Source organism: Odocoileus virginianus, chromosome 33 (assembly GCF_023699985.2).
Source record: "Odocoileus virginianus isolate 20LAN1187 ecotype Illinois chromosome 33, Ovbor_1.2, whole genome shotgun sequence".
NCBI classification, from domain to species: domain Eukaryota; kingdom Metazoa; phylum Chordata; class Mammalia; order Artiodactyla; family Cervidae; genus Odocoileus; species Odocoileus virginianus.
In genome coordinates this window covers 36,677,735-36,698,273 of record NC_069706.1, presented here as the reverse complement: position 1 = coordinate 36,698,273, position 20,539 = coordinate 36,677,735, and the positions used below count along the sequence as shown (strand labels likewise).

General features: G+C 44.4%; 1 long non-coding RNA gene and 1 other non-coding gene across 3 annotated transcripts; both read left to right on the top strand.

Annotated features, from left to right (window-relative positions):
* Positions 1–4,775: 4,775 nt before the first annotated feature.
* Positions 4,776–4,848, top strand: TRNAG-CCC (transfer RNA glycine (anticodon CCC)). Its single transcript has one exon. It is a non-coding gene; the product is annotated as a tRNA-Gly (tRNA).
* Positions 4,849–7,670: 2,822 nt separating this feature from the next.
* Positions 7,671–14,655, top strand: LOC110141600 (uncharacterized). 2 transcript variants are annotated; one of them, XR_002315095.2, is made up of 3 exons: positions 7,671–7,781; positions 14,087–14,164; positions 14,527–14,655. It is a non-coding gene; the product is annotated as an uncharacterized lncRNA (long non-coding RNA). The 2 variants fall into 2 exon arrangements; XR_011485439.1 differs by lacking the exon at positions 7,671–7,781 and adding an exon at positions 11,828–11,955.
* The last annotated feature ends 5,884 nt before the right edge of the window (positions 14,656–20,539 follow it).

Sequence of the window (20,539 nt, the reverse complement as noted above, 5' to 3'; positions counted from 1 at the left end):
TTCAGTTGCTAATAATCTCTTCTGGAAATACTCTCCCACACCCAGAACGCATGTTTTACCGGCTATCTGGACATCACTTAACCCAGTCAAGGTGATGCGAAATTAACCTTCACAGTTGCATCGCTGCCTGTTTTCAACTGAGTTCTCAGATGCATCAAAGAGTCTAGCTCTGGGTTCCCTGGTGGTCCGGAGACTGAGACTCCGAATTCCCAATGCAGGGGCCCTGGGTTCGATTACTGGTCAGGGAACTACATTCCCCATGCTGCAACTAAGACCCGTTGCAACCAGATATGTAAACAAATATATTTAAAGCCTAGTTCTTTATAGAACAGCTAAGGGGATATAGCTAGGATGTGGCGCTGTTTCTTGTCAGTCCCATCAGCCTTCTACGACCTGATGAGGACTCGTGCCTGTTCAGAAAAACCTCCTTTATGAGGGTGATGTGAGCAAAGAGGGGAGCTGGCTTAGTTTCCACACAGCTACTTTGTTCTCTGTGGGGCAAGTCCAAACATACATATGTCTGAGTTCACTCAGAACTTAAGGTTGCAGCGGTAAGGGAAACACTCATTTTCCAGCCTTGTGGTGCCTTTGGGAGAGAAGACAGGCAGATTCTGGTCCCTGCGTCCGGGTGAGTGGCAGGCAGGGTTCATCGTTCAGTTACTGGTCACATTTCCTATTCCACTGTGTAAGATCGAGGATTTTATTATATTTAAAAAAAAGATTACTTTAAAATCTCTCTTTTACTTATTTGACTGCATTGGGGGCAGCACGCAGGCTTAGTTGCTCCAGGGCATGTGGGGTCTTAGTTCCCTGACCAGGGATCTAACCCACATTCCTGGCATCGGAAGGTGGATTTTTAACCACTGGACCACCAGGGAGTTCCCTCAAGGAACTATCAAGTGGCCTTTTTCACTCTGGGCAAATTCCAACAGAACATTCCATCTCCTTCTGAACAACTGAAATCAGTCCCGGGGGGTGGGGCACCGCTACCCAGACTCTCTGTTTTTAGTAATCTTAGTAATTCAGGGTAATTTCAGTGTAGCTGCTGGCTAATCCAAAGGGAATGAATGAGCAGGGTGGAAAGCCAGCCCCGCAGTGGGCCTGTGAGGTCCATTTTTGCCACAAGAGGGAGCCACCTGTTCACTTAGGATGTGTTGTTTCAGGGAAGGTCTTGTTTGGTTTTTTTTTCCTTCTTCCCAGTTATTTTGTTTATCCAAATTCTTAAGCAAAAATGAACGTGAAAACACAGGCATTGGTTCAGTTCATTGTGGTTTGTTAAGCTAAGCGACGGTGATAAGATTGAAACTAAGTCAATACCCACAGCTGGTGCTCTGAAACCAGAAGGTCCACGTGTTAGAAAATGAATTTTGGTGGTTTTGTTTTTCTTTGGGAGAGCGACTTTCAGTACGAAACCACATTTTCACCCCGTATCAACAAGAATGGTGGTTTTGTCAGCGTGTTCTCTTCTGCCCAGAGCAGCTGAGCCCTGACAGGCCCCTTTAGAAGGGTCACAGTCTAGCTTGGACCCACAGTCCTGAGCCCTGTCCACGTGTGAGAGCTTCTTGGAGACCCATGAAGGGAAACTTGCCTCCCCATACCAGTCATTTCTTCACTACAGAGATCACAGGTTTAGATTTCTTTGGCAGCTCATCGTGAAATCCTTTTAAAACGTCAGAATCTGTTAAAATATTGGGAGCTGCTATTATTCTATAATGTCAATGAGTGATTGCTCCTTCTGGTGCATTTTGGTAAAAGACCTACTGGAATTTTTTAACGTGATAAATGGTGATAATAGATATATATAAATAGCATACCAGTGATTTAATTCTTGGAAACGTTCTGAGTACCACTTAGGACTTATTAAAATAAAAGCAGTTTGTTTGAATAAACTCCAGGCTTCCTCTTTGTGAGATATTTCCGTTCGGGTCTCTTGGGGAAAAAATTGCTCGGATATTGTTCCCTCTCTCCTGCCCAATTCAGACACGTAATATTCAAAGCTCCTCAGAGATTTTGCAAGATTCCAAAATCTGGCCTGAATTTCTTGCAAAACTCGTGTCTTTATGGTATGAAGCTCATGTATTTATGCACATGGTTCGTCCCCATGTTTACAGTTCTCTTAAGGTGTTTTAGAATGAGGATGTTTTATTAAAAGAGAAACTACAATAATGTTCAAGCTCCTAAGAACATCCTTTTGTGGACCTCCCAGCTCTGCAGCATGAAGGGGCAACTGGCCAGAACAGTCACTCAATCTTCAGAACAATGGTTCTCATTTCAGTACCAAGGACATGGAGGCCAGACGGCCTAGCTAGTAGCTGGCAGAGACATGATTTAAACAGTTGACCGACTTCCCTGGTGGCCCAGTGGTTAAGAACCTGCCTGCCAATGCAGGCGACACAGGTTCGATTTCTCCTCTGGGAAGATCCCACAGCTACAAGGCACATGAGCTCCAAGGTTAAAGAAAAAAAAAGATCTTGAATGAATATAAGGTATGGACATTATATCCAATAGGACAGGAGCTACTACAAGTGATTACTTAAAATTTTTCTCAAATGTATTTAATTTTTTAAATTATGAAAGTATGATAATACATTTACAGGAGACCTGGAAACTACAGAACAAGATTACATATAGTTCCACTGTATATTACAATTAATTCTTAAGTAGACAAATTAAGATTTTTAGTTGAAGTTTTAATAGCAAACTCTCAAAAATTAATAGAAGGAATATATAGAAAAGTATATTTCTATACAGATGGCTAACAAACACATGAAAAGATACTCAACATCGCTCATTATTAGAAAAATGCAAATCAAAACTACAATGAGATACCATTTCACACCGGTCAGAATGGCCATTATCAAAAAGTCTACAAACAATAAATGCTGGAGAGGGTGTGGAGAAAAGGGAACGCTCTTGCACTGTTGGTGGGAATGTAAATTGATACAGCCACTATGGAAGACAGTATGGAGGTTCCTTTAAAAAACTTGGAATGAAACCACCATATGACCCGGCAATCCCACTCCTAGGCATGTACCCTGAGGAAACCAAAGTTGCAATAGACACAGGTATCCCATTGTTCACTGCAGCACTATTTACAATAGCTAGAACACGGAAGCAACCTAGATGTCCATCGACAGATGAATGGATAAAGAAACTGTGGTACACACACACAGTGGAATATTACTCTGCCATTAAAAGGAACACCTTCAAAACACAAAGGAACACCTTCGAGTCAGTTCTGAGGTGGTGGATGAACCTGGAACCTATTATACAGAATGAAGTTAGTCAGAAAGAGAAAGAAAAATACTGTATTCTAATGCATATATATGGGATGTAGAAAAATGGTACGGAAAAACTTATTTACAGGGCAGCAATGGAGAAATAGAGAACAGACTTATGGACATGGGGAGAGGGGAGGAGAGGGTAAGATGTAGGAAAGAGTGACAGGGAAACTTACATCACCATCTGTAAAATAGCCAACAGGAATTTGCTGTGTGGCTCAGGAAGTCAAACGGGGTCCCTGTATCAACCTAGGGGGTGGGGTGGGGAGGGAGATGGGAGGGACGTTCAGAAGGGAGGGGATGTGTGTGTACCTATGGCTGATTCATGGTGAGGTTTGACAGAAAACACCGAAATTCTGAAAAGCAATTATCCTTCAATAAAAAATTAATTAAAATAGAAAGTAGAAAGGACATAGCAGACCTGAAAAGCATCATGAACCAATTCAACATAATTAAGATTTATACAATTTTCACACAGCAGTAGGATACAAATGCTATTCACCTTCCTATAGACTTTATTTTATTTTATTTTATTTTTATTCACCTTCCTATAGACTTTAAACCTGGGGACACTGGAGCATATCCAAGGATATAAAACAAGGTGCAAAAATTTCATAATCTAAAGGTATTGAAATCATACAGACTGTGTTCTGTCATCACTATGGAATTATGATAGAAATTAATATCAAAATATATTTGAAAATAATGCACATATTTTCAAGTGCAATGTGACATTTACCAAGAGAGATCTTTGACTTAGCCATTGAAAGCCTCAAAGTTACAAGACTGAAAAAACACAGAGGGTGATTGCAGAGAAGAAGGCATTTAAATGAGAAATTAATATCAAAGTGAGAAATTAATATCAAAGATACTTTAAAAACCCATGTAGTTGGAAATTAAATGTCCACATTTAAATGATGGGCATATCTAAGAAGGCATAACAAGGAAAATTAGGAAATATTCTTAAATTTTAACTGAAATATAGAAAATCTAAAATTCAGTTCTCACTCATGATAGCCACCTTTCAAGGGTTTGACGGCTAGAGGGACTCATGGCGACTGCTTCGGGCAGTGCAGAGAAAGACCATTTCCACCGTCACAGAAAGTTCTGCTGGACAGTCTGTTACAGACAGACATGTGACAATTCAAGATCTTTACTATGATATGGTGTGTGATTTTTTTTTAATTCAAGATCTTTACTATGATATGGTGTGTGATTTTTTTTTTAACTTTTTTTTTACTTTTAACACCCATCTATGTAAGACAAAAACCCCATTCTACTGAAGTGGGGGAAAAAAAGATCACGAGTTTGCACATGGTTTCCTGTAAGTGTTTGCTCTACAGAAAGGGATTGTCTTAGGCTTTGCCTTTTAATCTTATTCACGAGTGTATCAGTCAGGGTTCTCCAAAGAAAACAGAACCAGTAGGCTATTCATGGATACAGAAGAGATTTATTATGGGAATTGGCTCACGCGATTATGGAGGCTGAGGAACTTCCCTGGTGGTCCAGTGGCTAAGACACTGCATTCCCAATGCAGGGGTCCCCGGTTCGATCCCTGGTCAGGGAACTAGATCCCACATGCTGTAACTAAAAGACCCTACATGCTGCAACTGAGATCGAAGAGGCTGTGTGCCTCAACTAAGACCTGGGGCAGCCAATAAATAAATTTAAAAATACCCCCCACCAGAAAAATGATGGAGGCTGAGATGTGTTATGATATGCCATCCATAAAACTTCAATACTTTGGCCACCTGATATGAAGAGCTGACTCATTGGGAAAGACCCTGATGCTGGGAAAGATTGAAGGCAGGAGAAGGGGACGACAGAGGATGAGATGTTTGGATGGCATCACCGACTCAGTGGACATGAGTTTGAGCAAGCTCCCAGAGTTAGTAATGGACAGGGAGGTCTGGTGTGCTGCTGTCCATAGGGTCCCAGTGAATCAGACACAACTCAGCAACTGAACACCAACTACGTGCCATCCATGAGCTGGGGAACTGGGACAGTGGGTGGCTTAACACTCTTGGACCAGAGTTGAAGCTCTGATGTCAAAAGAAAGGCAGGACACGATGGATGTTTCAGCTCAAGAAGGGGACAGAAAAGCCTTCCTCTGTCCTTTTCTTTTCCTGTCTGGACCCTCAGTGGATTGGGTGATGCCAGCCCAGTTTCAGCCCATCTTTACTCAGTCTACTGATTCACATGCTAATCCCTTCCAGAAACACCCTCAGAGATACACCCAGAAATAATGTCTCACCGGCTCGCTGGGCAGGTGTCCCTGGGCCCAGTCAAGCTGACCCACACTTGACCTTCACAACAAGACTGTCCTCATTCTCTCTGAATGAAGCACATGGAAGTTGGATAAGCACCATGCCTGTAAGGCCTTCCGGGACAGAGACTGGCATTACCTCTTTGTCTTTATTTTCTATGATTTTGAATATTTTATTTTTTAATTTTAAAAGCAAATTTATTTTTTAATTGAAGGAAAATTGCTTTACAATATTCGGTTGGTTTTTGCCATACAGCAGCGCGAATTGACCGTAATTATGCATATATCCCTCCCTCTGGAGCCTCCTTCCCCTCCCCCTCACCACCCCTCTAGGTCATCACAGGGCTCCAGGCTTGGCTCCCTGTGTTGTTGTGGGGTTTTTTTAATTGTTATTTTTTTTTTTAACAATTTTTTTTGTTTCCAAATTGAAGTATAGTTGATTTCCAGTGTTGTGTTGGTTTCCGGTATACAGCATTGATTAAGTTATATATATATATTTATGTGTTACTATATCTAGCGGCTTCCCAGGTAGCTTGGTGGGCGAAGAATCTGCTTGCAATGAAGGAGATGCAGGCAGGTGTGGGTTTGATCAGATGGCATTTCCCAGATGGCGCTAGTGGTAAAGAACTATCTGCCAGTGCAGGAGATGTAAGAGACTTGGTTCGATCCCTGGGTCAGGAAGAACCCCTGGAGGAGGGCATGGAACCCACTTCAGTATTCTTGCTTGGAAGATCCCATGGATAGAGGAACCTGGTGGGCAATAATGCAGAGGGTCGCAAAGATTCAGATATGACTGAAGTGACTAAGTTATCTTTCTCTCTCTCTCTATATATATACATATTATATTTATCTCTATATATATAATATATATTCTTTTTCATATTCTTTTCTATTATTATTTATTATAGGATATTGAATATAGGTCCCTGTGCTATACAATAGGATCTTGTTATTTATCTATGTTGTATACAATAGTTTTCATCTGTTAATCCAAGGCTCCTACTATATCCCTTCCTGCCTTTCCCCTTTGGTAACCGTGCATTTGTTTTCTATATCTATGAGTCTATTTCTATCTTGTAAATAAATTCATTTGTATCATTTTTTTTTAGATTCCACATGTAAGCCATGTATAATGATGTTTGTCTTTCTGTCTGACTTCACCTAGTGTAATAATCTCTAGGTCCATCCGTGTTGCTTCAAATGGCATTATTTCCTTCTTTCTCATGGCTGAATAATATTCCGTTGTGTATATACCACACCTTCTTGATCCATTCATCTGGTTAGGCAGCTCCCATGCCTTGGTTATTGTAAATAGGGCTTCTGTGAACATTGGGGTGCAGGAATCTTTTCAAATCAGAATAAAACTGTATTTTAGAATGAAGGGCCTACCCCCTGACCCTTTTGTGCTGAATTCTAAGTGTTTTATTGTCCAGTGGCCATGGGTCTTGAAGTCTCTTTCAATCTTGCACCTCTGGAAACGTGTCATCTTGTAGTAGGCTGTCACCCAGCCTGGGTCTGTAGGAGAGGGGCGCGTGCTACAGGTCAGATTCGTGTTGAAAGCGTGACCTTGGTGCTCAAGTTCACTGGACTCGAGACGATTCCTGGGAACATCCTGTGCCGACCCCCTGCAGAGTCACGTGGGGACTTGGAACGTGAGAGCAGACAGCGTGAGGCATGGAGGCAGGTCTCAGAAGCCGTTGCCCCCTAGACCTTGGGCTCCTTCCAGCTCCAGGCTGGACTCAGCCTCCCCCTCATCACCTCTAAAAATAGGATTTGGAAGTTCTCCCCGTGTGACATAATGCATCTCTCGATGATAGGCAGGAAGTGAATGCTTCCCTGCCAGGCCTGCTGGGTCCCCGGGAGGTGGGCTGGAAGGGATATTCCTCTTCTGTTTCACCGTAGAATGTTTTGGGGCACTTACTCTAAGCCTACTTTCTTCAGTCTGAAAACACGATGTCTCTTCGAATTTATACAGCAAAATAGATGGCCTGGATCCGGGTGATCCTGAATGTTTAGATGTCATGAACAACGTGTGGTCAAATATGAGTCATCACGCACTCCATCTGCCTGAACTCTGTCCTGGGCTTGGTGGGACTCATAAAAGCAGTGAGGGCATCTCGGAACGCGCTAAGAGCCTCCAGCCATTAGCGCAGACAACAGAGTTTGGCTCCTTGACCTGATGGGTGATGGAGAACTTGGTGCAACAGACCGGAGCCGGCAGGCCAAGGCTCAAGGTGTGTGATAACAGGGATATTGGTTTTCCTGGATTGGCAGTAAGAAGCCAAGGTCTTCAGCGCCTCACAGCTGCACCTCAGGTTCAGCTCCTGCAAGACAGGAGTTGTTCTGTCCATCCCTGGATTGGGGAGAAAAGTGACTCTCAGACCAGATTGCCTGTGAGTGCTGAGGAATCTCCCTGGGGCTGGGGGGCATCCCAAAATTGGCTCTCAGACCCCTGCTCACTCCCCGGCCAGTGCTCTGGATGGGGACCGGTGCTTCTAACACAGGAGCCTCTGCTCAGCCCAGCTAACTGGTCCACGGAGGCGTGCTGAACCCCTGCAGGAAGCTGGCCAGGCCTGTGCCAGGAGCTGCAGTTTGCAACAGACGACTTGTTTGAAATGCCATTTCTGGGCTGATGGAGCAGGATGTCTCCTCCCTGTCTTGGGCAGAGACTGGAGCACCCCTGAGCCCCTTGTCCTTCCAACCCATGAGATCCAGAGCTCCCCAGTCTCTGATGAATCCAACCCTCTGATGCCTTTGCGCTATAAAAGCAGAGAGGCTGACAGTCTGGTCCCGCTCGTGCCCTGGCCTGCACCCCTGTCTCCCAGCAGCCCCCGAGCTCTCATTGCGTCATCCAAGTCCATCCTCCCCTCTGTGGCTGAGGGCCAGTTCCCGCCACCACCCCGAACACCAGCAGCAGCCTTGCCCTCCTTCCCTCAGCCACTTGCCCGAGAAAGACCCTTCTTGTGTGCCCGCTGTTGAGTCAGTGGTGCCCAGCTCCTTGTGACCCCATGGACCATAGCCCGCCAGGCTGCTCTGTCCATGGGATTCTCCAGGCAAAAATACTGGAGTGGGTGGTCATGCCCTCCTCCAGGGGATCTTCCCAATCCAGGGATCGAACCTGCGTCTCTTATGTGTCCTGTATTGGCAGGCAGATTCTTTATCACTTGTGCCACCTGGGAAACCCAAGACCGTTATCACCGCCTCTCAGTTGTTTAAAACAAACTGTGAAAACAAACAGGGAACAAGAGATGAGAGTCAGGTTTTGCTCCGCTGCTTGAAGTAATTTGTTATAAGTCCTAATGGAAGCAAAACCCCACTTAAGATGACAAATGGGGGGAAGCCACAGTAATTGGATTTGCTATTAAGTGGGTGTATTGCTACCAAATTGGACAGAAAATTACTGGGAACTCTTAGAGTGAGGATGATAGTGTCTCTGATGGTGGGGATGGGGCCTCATCAGCCCTCCCTCTCTCGTGTCTTCCCGGTGGGCTGCAGCCTCCATGTTTTCCCCGAAGTTCCCGGGTCCCCACAGACCATCTGGCCCTCTGGGACACCCAGACCGCCTGGTGGTCGCAGACTGGCACTTTTTTTCTTCCCTGCTTCTGACTCTGATTGCTCGAGATTCCCCATTGGATCCCCATCAGATCAGACAGTTGCCCCCCTCCCCGGTCACCACCCCCCCAAACAGGAGTGCTTTGTCGTGTTGAAGATGTTGCTGTGTTTACTGTGGGGGGAAAGGAGAATGCAAGCTGGCAAGGAAGAGAAAACGGGGGTGGGGTGAGGGGAGTGGGGAGTCATTGTTTAATGCGGGTGGAGTTTCAGTTAGGGTCGATGACACTTCTGCAGATGACCGTGTGGATGGTTGTGCAACAAGGTGAATGGACTTAAAGCCCCTGAACTGGACGCTTACAGGTGGTAAACGTCATGTTACCTATTTTACCACAATAAAAGCTTAAAAAAATCTGTTTTGAACGGAGAAATAGCAGTTTCTGGGATCTTGAGCGATGTAGCTCAATCAAGTGGCGCGTGGCTCCAGGTGTCCATTCTTACGTGGAGTCCTCTCTGCCTGTCTCGACTGCTCTCCCAGCCTCTGTCTCTATTTCTGTCTTTGTCTCTATCTGCCCCTGTCCATCTCTTACTTTTTTATTTGAGTTGCCTCCAAACCCTCCCCACCCTACGGTTCCCCAGCCACGGACCTTAACCATCTGTTACGGACTGAACTTTGCGTCCCCCAAATTCATGTGTTGAAGCCCAACCCCCAGGGTGGCATTTGGAGGTGGTTCCTTTCGGAGGTAATTAGGTTTAGATGAGGTCATGAAGGTACAACCCCCACGATAGGATTAGTGTTTTTATAAGAGGAGGAAGAGGGACTCCCCTGGTGGTCCTGTGGCTAAGATACCATGTCCCCAGTGCAGGGGCCCGGGTGTGATCCCTGGTCAGGAAACTAGATCCCCACATGCCGCAAGTAAAGATCCCACATCCCTTGTGCCACAACTAAGGCTTGCACAGCCAAATGAAAAAGTTTTTTTTAAAGGGGAAGGAACTGGAGTTCACCCCGTCCCCCACCTCTCTCTCTCTCCCTCTGACTTGGGAGGACACAGCAAGAAGGTGACCATCTGTAAGCTGGCCGTCTATAAGCCGGGAAGGGGGCCCTTACCAAAAGACAAGTCTTCTTGACCTTAGACTTCCAGCCTCCATATCTATGAGAAATAGATGTCCATTGTTTAAGCTGCCCAGTCTCTGGTCTTCAGCCATAGCAGTCCGATACGAGGCGGACACCTATCACCTGTAGGTCTGCAGACCTGGGCCCCCGTTCTGAGCCCTCTGCCTCTCAGAGGAAAGAGTGCCTGCAAGGATTGTTCCCTGCTTCCTAGAGGGTGTGTCGCAAAAGGGCCCAAACTGTTACCCACACCTGGTTGCTATAGAGACCCACCGGGAGGTTCCCCATTTTCCCCATCCCCCAACCCCCGGCAACCACTTCTACTTTCTATCTCTGAGTTTGACTTTTTTTTTAGATTCCACATATAAGTGATATCATGTTTGTCTTTGTCTTTCTCTGTCTGGCTTTTCACTTAACATCGTGCTCTCAAGGTCCATCTGTGTGTGCTCAATCACTAACTGTATCCGACTCTCTGTGAACCCACAGACTGTAGCCCACCAGGCTCCTCTGTCCATGGGATTTCCCAGGCAAGAATACCGGAGTGGGTTGCCATTTCCTTCTCCAGGGGAATTTTCCGGACCCAGGGATTGAACCCGTGTCTCCTGCTCTGGGCGACGGATTCTTTACCACTGAGCCACCTGGGAAGCCCCAAGATCCATCCGTGTTCCTTCCCTCTCACAGCTGAATAATATCCGTTCTTTATGCACCACACCTTCTGAAGCCATTCATCTGTGGATGGACACCTAGGCCGTTTCTCTATCTTGGCCATGGTGAATAATGCTGCTATGAACACGGTGGTGCCAATATCCTTTTTTAAATGTCCTTTGGCTCTATACCCAGAAGTGGGATTGCTGGATCGTTTGGCAGCTCTATTTTTAATTCTTGAGGAATCTCCAAGCTGTTTTTCCTAGCGGCTGCACCGATTTACATTTCCACTAACATCGCACAAAGGTTCCCTTTTCTCCATGTCCTCACCAACGCTTGTTATCTCCTGCCTTTCTGATCATCACCGTCCTAACAGATGTGTGGTGATAGCTCATTGTGGTTTTGATTTGCATTTCCCTGATGCCGAGTGATGCCGAGCCTCTTTATGTATTTGGGGGTCATTTGCATGTCTTCCTTGGAAAAACGTGTATTCAGTTCTCATGCCCAGTTTTAAATTAGATTTTTTTCTTTTTCCACTCTATTGAGTTGTGAGAGTCCTTTGTATCTTTTGGATGTTAAGCCCTTATCAAGTGGCTGAGTGCAACTATTCTCCCATTTTGGAGGTTGCTTTTTCATTTCATTTCCCTGGTGGCTCAGATGGTAAAGAATCTGCCTGCAGTGCAGGAGACCTGGGTTCGATCTCTGGGTTAGGAAGAGCCCCTGGAGGAGGGCGTGGCAACCCACTCCAGTGTTCTTGCCTGGAGAATCCCGTGGACAGAGCAGCCTGGTGGGCTACAGTCCAGGGGGTCGCAAAGAGTCGGACACGACTGAGCGACTTAACACTTTTCATTTCACGGATGCGCTCCCTTGCTGGGCAGGAGCTTTGGAGCTAGCTGAGGCCCACTTGTTTATCTTTGCTTTTGTTCTTTAGTGTCCTTCAACAGCCTTTGATCTTCGCACCAGATCAGACTAAGCTGAGAGCTGGTCAGTCCTCCAGCCTCACTTCTGAAGAATCTGTTGGCTCTGCTTCTTCCACGGGGCCTCGTCCAGGTTTTGTTATTTGTTTAGAGGTTATTTTTAGCTGGCTAGGACCAGTGTTTGAGGTAAGTCGTGTGGGCACTTACGCAGCATTATTTTTTTAAATGATCGTGACTATTTTCAACTGGGTATAAGTTCTTAGGCAGAAACATTTCCTTTTTAAGGCGCCGTTTTTCTGGCAGTTAAGAAGACTAATCTGAAAGATTAGCCAAAATAGCTGCTTGTTAAATCGCTTGAGTCCGGGAAAGACAGGCGCTGCTTCTGTTCAGGGATGCTCGCTGAGCTAAAAAGCAAAGAAGAAAAAACGAGAATTGCTATGGACGTCTATGAGCAGTGAACGCCTTTCTAGAACCAAGATTTCTTTGTTTCTATTTCTTTCTTCCTTTCTAAAAACTAGAAAACTCACCTTCATCAATAATTAAGAGCATAAACTTGGCCAAGAAACCCATCCCCCCAAATTCAAGTTAAAGAAAGTCCATTAAGACTCCCCTGGGTGGTCCCGTGGTTAAGACTCCTCTCTTGCCATGCAGTGGGCACAGGTTCAATTCCTGGTTGGAGAACTAAGATCCTGATGCTGCGGAGCATGTCCAAAAAAAGAGAATCACTGGGAACAGTAAGTGCAGACGGCCAGATCCTATCCCGAGAGCTCGATTCAGAAGAACTGGGGAGGCCCTGGGATCTGCATGTTTTCATTCACCCCAGGTGGTTTACAGACTGTACTTTCTGAAATGGTGATAAATACAGATGTCCAGAGTCATCCCATAAAAATCCATCAGATCGAAGGATGGGGAACTTCTTTTTGGACACAAGTTGAAAGATATGTTTAAAATAGTTCAATAAAGCTCCAAAGAATTCATCCCCATAAAATATAGCTCAAATGAAAATGGGAGAAATATTTTAAAATTTTTGATGAAAGTAGGTTTTGTTAATCCAGAAGAATTTTATTATCCGTCCCCACAGGAGTTTTTAAAAAAATATTTATTTATTTGGCTGCGCTGGGTCTTAGTTGTTGTATGTGAACTCTTACCTGTGACGGGTGGGATCTAGTTCCCTGACCAGGGATCAAATCCAAGCCCCTTGGCATTGGGAACATGGCGTTTTAATCACTGGACTACCTGGGAAGTCCCCCCATGTGAGTTTTTTTTTTTTAAACTTTGAACAAGTAATAATTCTAGATTTCACAGGAAGTTTTCAAAATGTACAGGAAGGTGCTCTATACCTTCAACAGTTTTGTCCAATGGTGATATCTCGCATGACTATAGTAATACATTTTTCTATACAGATAGTAACATACATGTAGAAAATAGACATGAGCTATAATAACTGGGAAACTAGATTGGTACAATCTACAGAACCAATTTAGATTTCACTAGTTTTACTTGTGTGTGTGTGTATGTACCTGTATGCAATTTTATCATACATGTTGATTCGTGTAAACACCATCACGATTAAGACAGAATTGTTCCATCAGCACAGGGGATCTGCATGATAAGATATCTCTTTCTGCTCTCCTTACTCTTCTTCCTGCCCCGCCGTGGGTGGGTAACCACTAGTTCTAATCTGTTTTCTGTCGCGATGACAGAATCATACAGTAGGTAACTTCGCAATATTGGCTTTTTTTAACTCGGCATAATTCTCAGTTGTGGCATTGTATTCATCCTTTATTCTTTAACACTGTTCCATGGTATAGATACATCACAGCTTGTGTAACCATTCACCTGTCCTCAGACACTTTCATTGTTTCCACTTCAGGTTATTACAAGTAGAGCTGCTATGAACGTTCATGCACAGGTTGTGTATGAACATAGATTTCTATTTTGCTGGGATAAATGCCCAGGAGCGCAATTGCTGGGTCATATGGTAAGAACATATTTAGTTTTGTAAGAAACCACCAGACTGTTTCCCAAAGTGGCTATATCGTTTCACATTCCCACCAGCCATGGATGTGTGATCTGGTTTCTCCACATCATCACCAGCATTTGGTATTGTCACTATTTTTAATTTTAGCCATTCTAACACATACATAGTGATATTTCATTGTGGTCTTCACTTGCATTTCCTCAGTGACTAATGATGTTGAACATCTTTTCATGTGCTTGCCATCTCTACGCTTTTTGTTGAAATATCTATGTATTTTTTTTGCCCATTTTAAAATTAGATTTCTTTTTCCTTTTTTTTTTTTGGCCATACCTCAAGGCTTGTGGATCTTCACTCCCTGACTAGGGATTGAATCACAGAAGTAAAAGTGCCGAGTCCTAACCACTGGACCGCCAGGTAATTTCCCTAGATTTCTTGTTTATTTTTCTGTATAGAGTGTTTTTTACTGTTGAATTTTGATAGACATTTATGTATTCTAGATATTCCATTGAAAACATCTTTATTTTCTTTTCTGATCACAGAGGTCATGCATACTCATTATTTTTTAAAATTCTAGCACCTCTGAAATATATAATACAGAATGTGAAAGTTCTCTGATATTCTAGCACAGATGTAACCATATTAACTGATATCAGAGGATTTTTTTCCCTTTTGTATGTACTATAAACCTATTCATGTAAATACTTTTTTTTAAAACAAAAATGAGATGAATGCAAACTGCTTTACATTGCCTTTTTTTTTTTTTCCCATTTCATAAGGTATCCTAGACATGTTTTCTCACGGCTGGCAGAGACCTACCTCCTGTTTTTTAACATCTGCATAATAATTCAGTTGTTCATGTGAAACTTCAAAACTACAATGAAAGCATTCACTTGAAAGCCAGGAAAGTTCCCATTGTATTTTGTTTCATTTACGTTGGAGATTTATCATCCTGAAGCACACGGCTGTTCAGTCCCTTAGGAGCCAAGACAACATGCAGGTTTAACAGAGCTCGTGCTTGAAACTGCGGTGTCAGGCGTGTAGGCCAGTGGGCTGTTAAGTTTTTCTCAAGTTTCCTTAAAAGCCTGTGACCCTCCTCTCCCCGAGTGTTTTTTTTCTAGAAGCCTCTGACTCTGCTGTCGATTAAGCAGCAGGAAGAAGCAGGCCTGGGAGTCAAGCTACAGCCAGTCCTGGGAACACAGCTTTGGGTTCTTTTCTTGGCTGCTTTGTGGAAATTGATCCGACGTTTTGCACAAAAGCGTCTTCCTCTGCGTCTGATTTAGATGAACAGTCCCAGGACTTCCCTGGTGGCTCAGTTGGTAAAGAATCTGCCCGTAATGCCGGAGACCTGGGTTCCATCCCCATCCCCTGGAGAGGGGAATGGCAACCCACTCCAGTATTCTTGCCTGGAGAATCCCTATGGACAGAGGGGTCTGGTGGGCTACAGTCCATGGGGTTGCAAAGAGTTGGACACGATTGAGCGACTAACACTTTCACTTCTTGAAGTCCCAGCAGTGCCTCCGTGGCTCCATGTCACCGGCGTCCTGTTCTCTCCTGACCTCCCCGCCTCCTGGCTGACCCCAGCCTCCGCACCCTCCATGTCCCTCCTCAGAGCCTCCTTCTCTGAGCTCCTCCCCCCACCCCTCCCCCCATGGTGGCCCCCACTTCCTCTCCCCCTCCAAGTCTTTGTTCCTTAAAAAAAAACAGATTCGATACTTTAAGTATAGTATGTTTACCAGGATGAGTCAGTGGTACAATCTTCCAGTTTATACTTATTGCCAACAGAAAGGCTTGGAAAAAAATGTTTCAGTAGTGTAAGGTGTAGCTTTTTTTTTTTTTTTAATGCCCCAATTTTTTAATAAGTCCCTGCACAACATGCAGGATGTTAGTTTTCTGACCACGGATTGAATTCGTGCCCTCTGCAGGGAGAGCACCAGTCCTAACCCTCGGATGGCCAGGAAGACCCTAAGGCTCTTGAATACTGTATTCAGAATCTTCACCTCCCTCTATTTTCGATAACAGAAGGAGATACATTAAGTGATCTCTTCGTTTCCTTTTATTTGGCCCCGCTTTGCGGCCTGTGGGATCTTAATTCCCCCAGTCAGGGGTCAAACCCCTGCCCCCCCCCAACCTCTGCCCCCCAATCCCAGCAGTGAGAGCACAGTCTAAACCACTGGACCGCCAGGGAAGTCCCTTACGTGACCTTCTTTGCACTAATATTCTTCCCCCTCAATCATTGGTAACATCATTCTATCTCTCCAGAGCAGCTAAAAATCCTCTTATCAATTGAAGGATAAACAGGACTCTGACTGCTCTCCTTCAGATGCTGATCTCTATTCACAAATTTCGTTTCTCCACAGATCTTATTATCAGGATGTTTTAAGTTGTGGTAAAATACACCTAATATAAAATTTTACCATTTTAACTGGTTTTAAGCGTCCAGCTCAGGGGCATTAAGGACACTCACACTGTTAGGCACCCATCACCACCCTCATCTCCAGAGCTCATTTCATCTTCCCCAACCCTAGCTCTGCTCCCGTTAAACACTCACTCCCGGTTCACCGCCCCTTCCCCGGCCCCTGGCGCCCACTCTTCTACTTTCTGCCCTATGAATGTGTCCTCCAGGGACTTTACAGAAGTGGGATCCCACAGTATCTGTCCTTTCATGTCTGCTTTATTTCGCTCAGTGTCACGTCCTCAAGGTTAACCCGCGTTGTCGCCGGTGCCAGAATCTCCTTTCTTTCTAAAGCTGAAGAGCATCCCGTTGTGTGGATGACTGCATTCTGCTTACCCATTCATCCGTCTGTGGACAAGGGTTGCGTCCATTTTTCGGCTCTTGTGAACAATGCCTTGTTGTCTTTTCATTTAGTGTAAAGTTATGTTCCACAAGTGCGGGAATTGTTGTCTGTTTCAATCGTGGATGTATTTCATATGCTTAACCCAGAGCTTGGTACGCAGTGGGTACTTACTGAATGAGTGAATGAATGCACTCCTCTTTGCCCATTGCTGTTGCTGGGGGGCTGGGTTCAAAGGCTCTCCAGCCATCAGGCGTTAAAGGTTCTAGGTCCATTTGGCTAGCACTTACCAGGTGTCTGCCCGTTCATTCATATTTATTCTGCTTTTACTATGCGCTGGGCCCTGGGCCACACACAGGACACGTGTTGAGCAAAACCAGGCCAAGTCCCTGATTTCTGGTCTCTAACAGGGGACACAGACATCGGTCAGATATCGCACAGACTTCTTGTCAAAGAGAGCCATGGAAAGGCATTTCTCCTCCACGCTTTTGCCACTGGATCCAAGTGGCCCATTTGTTCTTTTCTTTTTTTTTCCATTTGTTCTTTTTTACGGCTGAGTTTTAAAAATCCCTTATGTATTCTCCATACGAGTCCTTTGTTGGTTATGTGATTTGCAAACAATCTCTCCCAGTCTGTGATGTGTCTTTTCTTTCCCCTTATCAGAGTCTTCTGTAGAGCAAATCTCTTTAGTTTTAATGAGGTCCAATTTATCCCTTTTTCCCTATGTGGAAATGAGATGATTTTTTTTTTTTTTTTTTTTTGGTTGTAAGACATGACATGCAATTTACCATTAGTGGCCACTTAACACATTTGGAATATTGGGCAACCGTCATTACTGTCTAGTTCCAGACATTTTCATTGGGCCAGGAGGAAACCCCAAACTTACTCCCTCCTCTGCACAGCCCCGTTTTCTACCTCTGTGCATCTGCCAACCTTTCACAGATAAATGAAACTATGTAACGGTCTCTCATGTCTGGCTTCTTTCACTGAGCATGATCTTTTCAGATAACAGAGTTTTGATCAGACTCCTTGTGGCTCTGCAGTGACAGTCTGCATTCCTGTTGGGTCCTCCAGCACCATAACTTTTTTTGGGGGGTGACTTGTGGGATCTTGGTTCCCTGCCCAAGGACTGAACCACCTGGGCCCTGTGTTTATTTGGCTGCGTCGAGTCTTAGTTGTGGCATGCTGGATCCTCGCTGTGGCACACGGCCTGCCTAGTTGCGGTACACGGGCCCTGGAGTCCCCGGGCCCCGTAGTGCGCAGGCCTAGTTGCTCTGCGGCATGTGGAATCTTAGTTCCCCGACCAGGGATCGAACCCGCGTCCCCTGCATTGCCAGGTGGATTCTTAACCACAGCACCACCAGGGAAGTCCCTCTGTCTCCTTTTATATCTGAATCTGGCCATTCTTCCCTGTCCATCTCCACTTTTACCATCCGAGCTTGTGCCTTCATCTTTGCTGCTGCTGCTGCTAAACTGCTTCAGTCATGTCTGACTCTGCGCTACGGACTGTGGTCCGCCAGGCTCCTCTGTTCAGGGGATTCTCCAGGCAAGAACACTGGAGAGGGTTGCCATGTGCTCCTCCAGGGGACCTTCCCGACCCTGGGATCGGATCCGCATCTCTTACCCCTCCTGCACTGGCAGTCGGGTTCTTTACCACCAGGCCTTTGTCTTTGACCTGCACCAAATTCCAAACTTGTTTTTCTGCCTCCCATCTTAACCCTCCAAACCTCCCTCCTCCCACACACATCCTTCCGAAACGCAAATGTGACCCCATCCCCTTTCCCAATCCTTACCCAAGTAATGACTCCCAGGCACCTCTCATCAAAGTCTGGGGCGATTAATCACTACATTAAAAGACTCACGGTATGGGGAAATGTAACTCACAATCAGGAGGTACTTTACCTCACTTTATCCCAGCCCACTCTTGATCCTGCCTGGGGGGGAAAAAATGTGATGGAGCTCAGAGCATATGGTATTTTTAGAAACAGAAAGTAGGTTCTTTACTTGGGAAACATATAAGTATTCTGAGTCCACCCATCCATGAAAAAAATCACCTTTAAACCCTCCAGGTCCTGAGAATTCCAGATAGAAAGGTAAAAAATGGTATATTCTTGAGTTAGTCATTTAATTGGAAATGGAAAAATTATGTGCTTTTTTTTTCGAGTGCACCACATAGCTTGTCAGATTTTAGTTCTCCGACCAGGGACCGAACTCACAGCCCCTGCAATGGAAAAGCACTTTCTTTCTCTGGCTGTGTCAAGCCTTAGCTGAGGCACGTGGGGTCTTCACCGTGTCATGTGGGGTCTTTTCACTGCAGTGAATAGATGCTCTAGTTGCAGTGCTTGGGCTCAGTAGATGGGGCAGGCGGGCTTAGTCGCCCTGCGGCATGTGGTATCTTAGTTCCCCGACCAGGGATCAAACTCCAGTTCCTGGCATTGCAAGGCAGATTCTGGACCCCAGGGAAGTCCCGGTCCTGCGTGCTTTTCAACCATATAGCACTCTTAGGTGGGTCAACAATGAAAACAAGGATTTGGCCGGGGACACTGGGCTCATGAGGCCAGGTGAGCAGATCCAGGCATTCAAAGGTCCCTATTGACAAATAAACATTTGCCCCATGGAACCCAACCACCCAGCATCTCCCCAACATTCTCCTTTTAAGTATCGGCAAATGAAACAGATATAACTTTGAGCTTAAAACGGGATGCTTGCTTTTTTGGCAAATCCATTGTAAGGGCCGTTGGTCTTCAGAGGCTGTTTTTCACTGGCCCTTTGGAGTATGAGGCTGCACTTAGGTGTACCTTCAAATTGTAGCTGTTTCAGAAATTCAAATCAGGAGAGCGTCATTGCTGGTTACTTACATGGTACGTGGCCAAGACCATTTGGGAAATTTAATAAAATTTCATAGTCAACCAAACAAATGAAAAAAGCCTTTTCAGAGGAGGAAAATGGAAATAACTTTTTAAAATGCCCTTTGTCTTTTAACCATGAAGTTTTTCCTTGACTGTGGCTGCTTGCCACTATCATTTTTAGAGCTAAGGTCTCATGCATAAAGCCTAAAATTCTTCTGTTGAAAGGCACTTCCTTCTGCTATTTTATCACCTTCCTGGTTTTGTCTAATCTCACCCAGATTACGGTCGTATTTCTTGGCTTTTTTTAATGTGCACATTAAAATTTCAAACACAGAGTCTTTGTTCTGCAGTCTTGACTTTTCGTGCACCCTTAGACATATTTTGGGACTCTTACAAAGACAAATGTTTTGCTTTAAATGATCTTATGTCTTTAAGCCTACTTTGTCATGTTCAACTTCTCAAATTTTCATGCATTCTGATGAGGTATTCTATTTAAAGAGTATTTTGTTTTAATTAAGCCCATCTTAAGAGACATTTGGTTTTTGCCAAGAATGTGCTTTCTCCCTTACAAATCAGTTATATTTATAACATTCATAAACTAACTTACTAGCAAAGGCAAAATCTTAGCTGCATTATGGCTGTGTCTTCTAAGTTCATGGGGAATCCAAGGGAAAAAGAACAGGTTAAGCGAAATCAAGACAAATAAAGACACTTAAACACACGTGGACTTTATTTCCAATATTTTTTTCTTCTGAAATACTGGGTTTTAAAGTTGTTTTATAGAAAAATTTCTCATCTCTGAGAAGAAGGCAGAGGGTAGGTTGCTATGTTTGCGAGCAAATTGTGGAGAAAATTACGTTAGAAATTCCAATTCTTCCTTTGTTCCATTAGGGTGCAACTAAAAATTCAAGTTTATCTTTTCCTGAATATGACAATAAACACCCGCATAATAGAGTATATAGAAAATACAGAAAAGTAGAGACAAGACAATGAAAGTCATCTATCTCTTATCAAAAGGCAACCAATATTACTATTTTGGTCTATTTGGTTCATAATATTTTACATGTAGCTTTCTTATGTGGTTGGGATCATATCATATACAATAATTTTTTATCCCGTTTTTTTTTATTGTGGTAAAAATACACAGA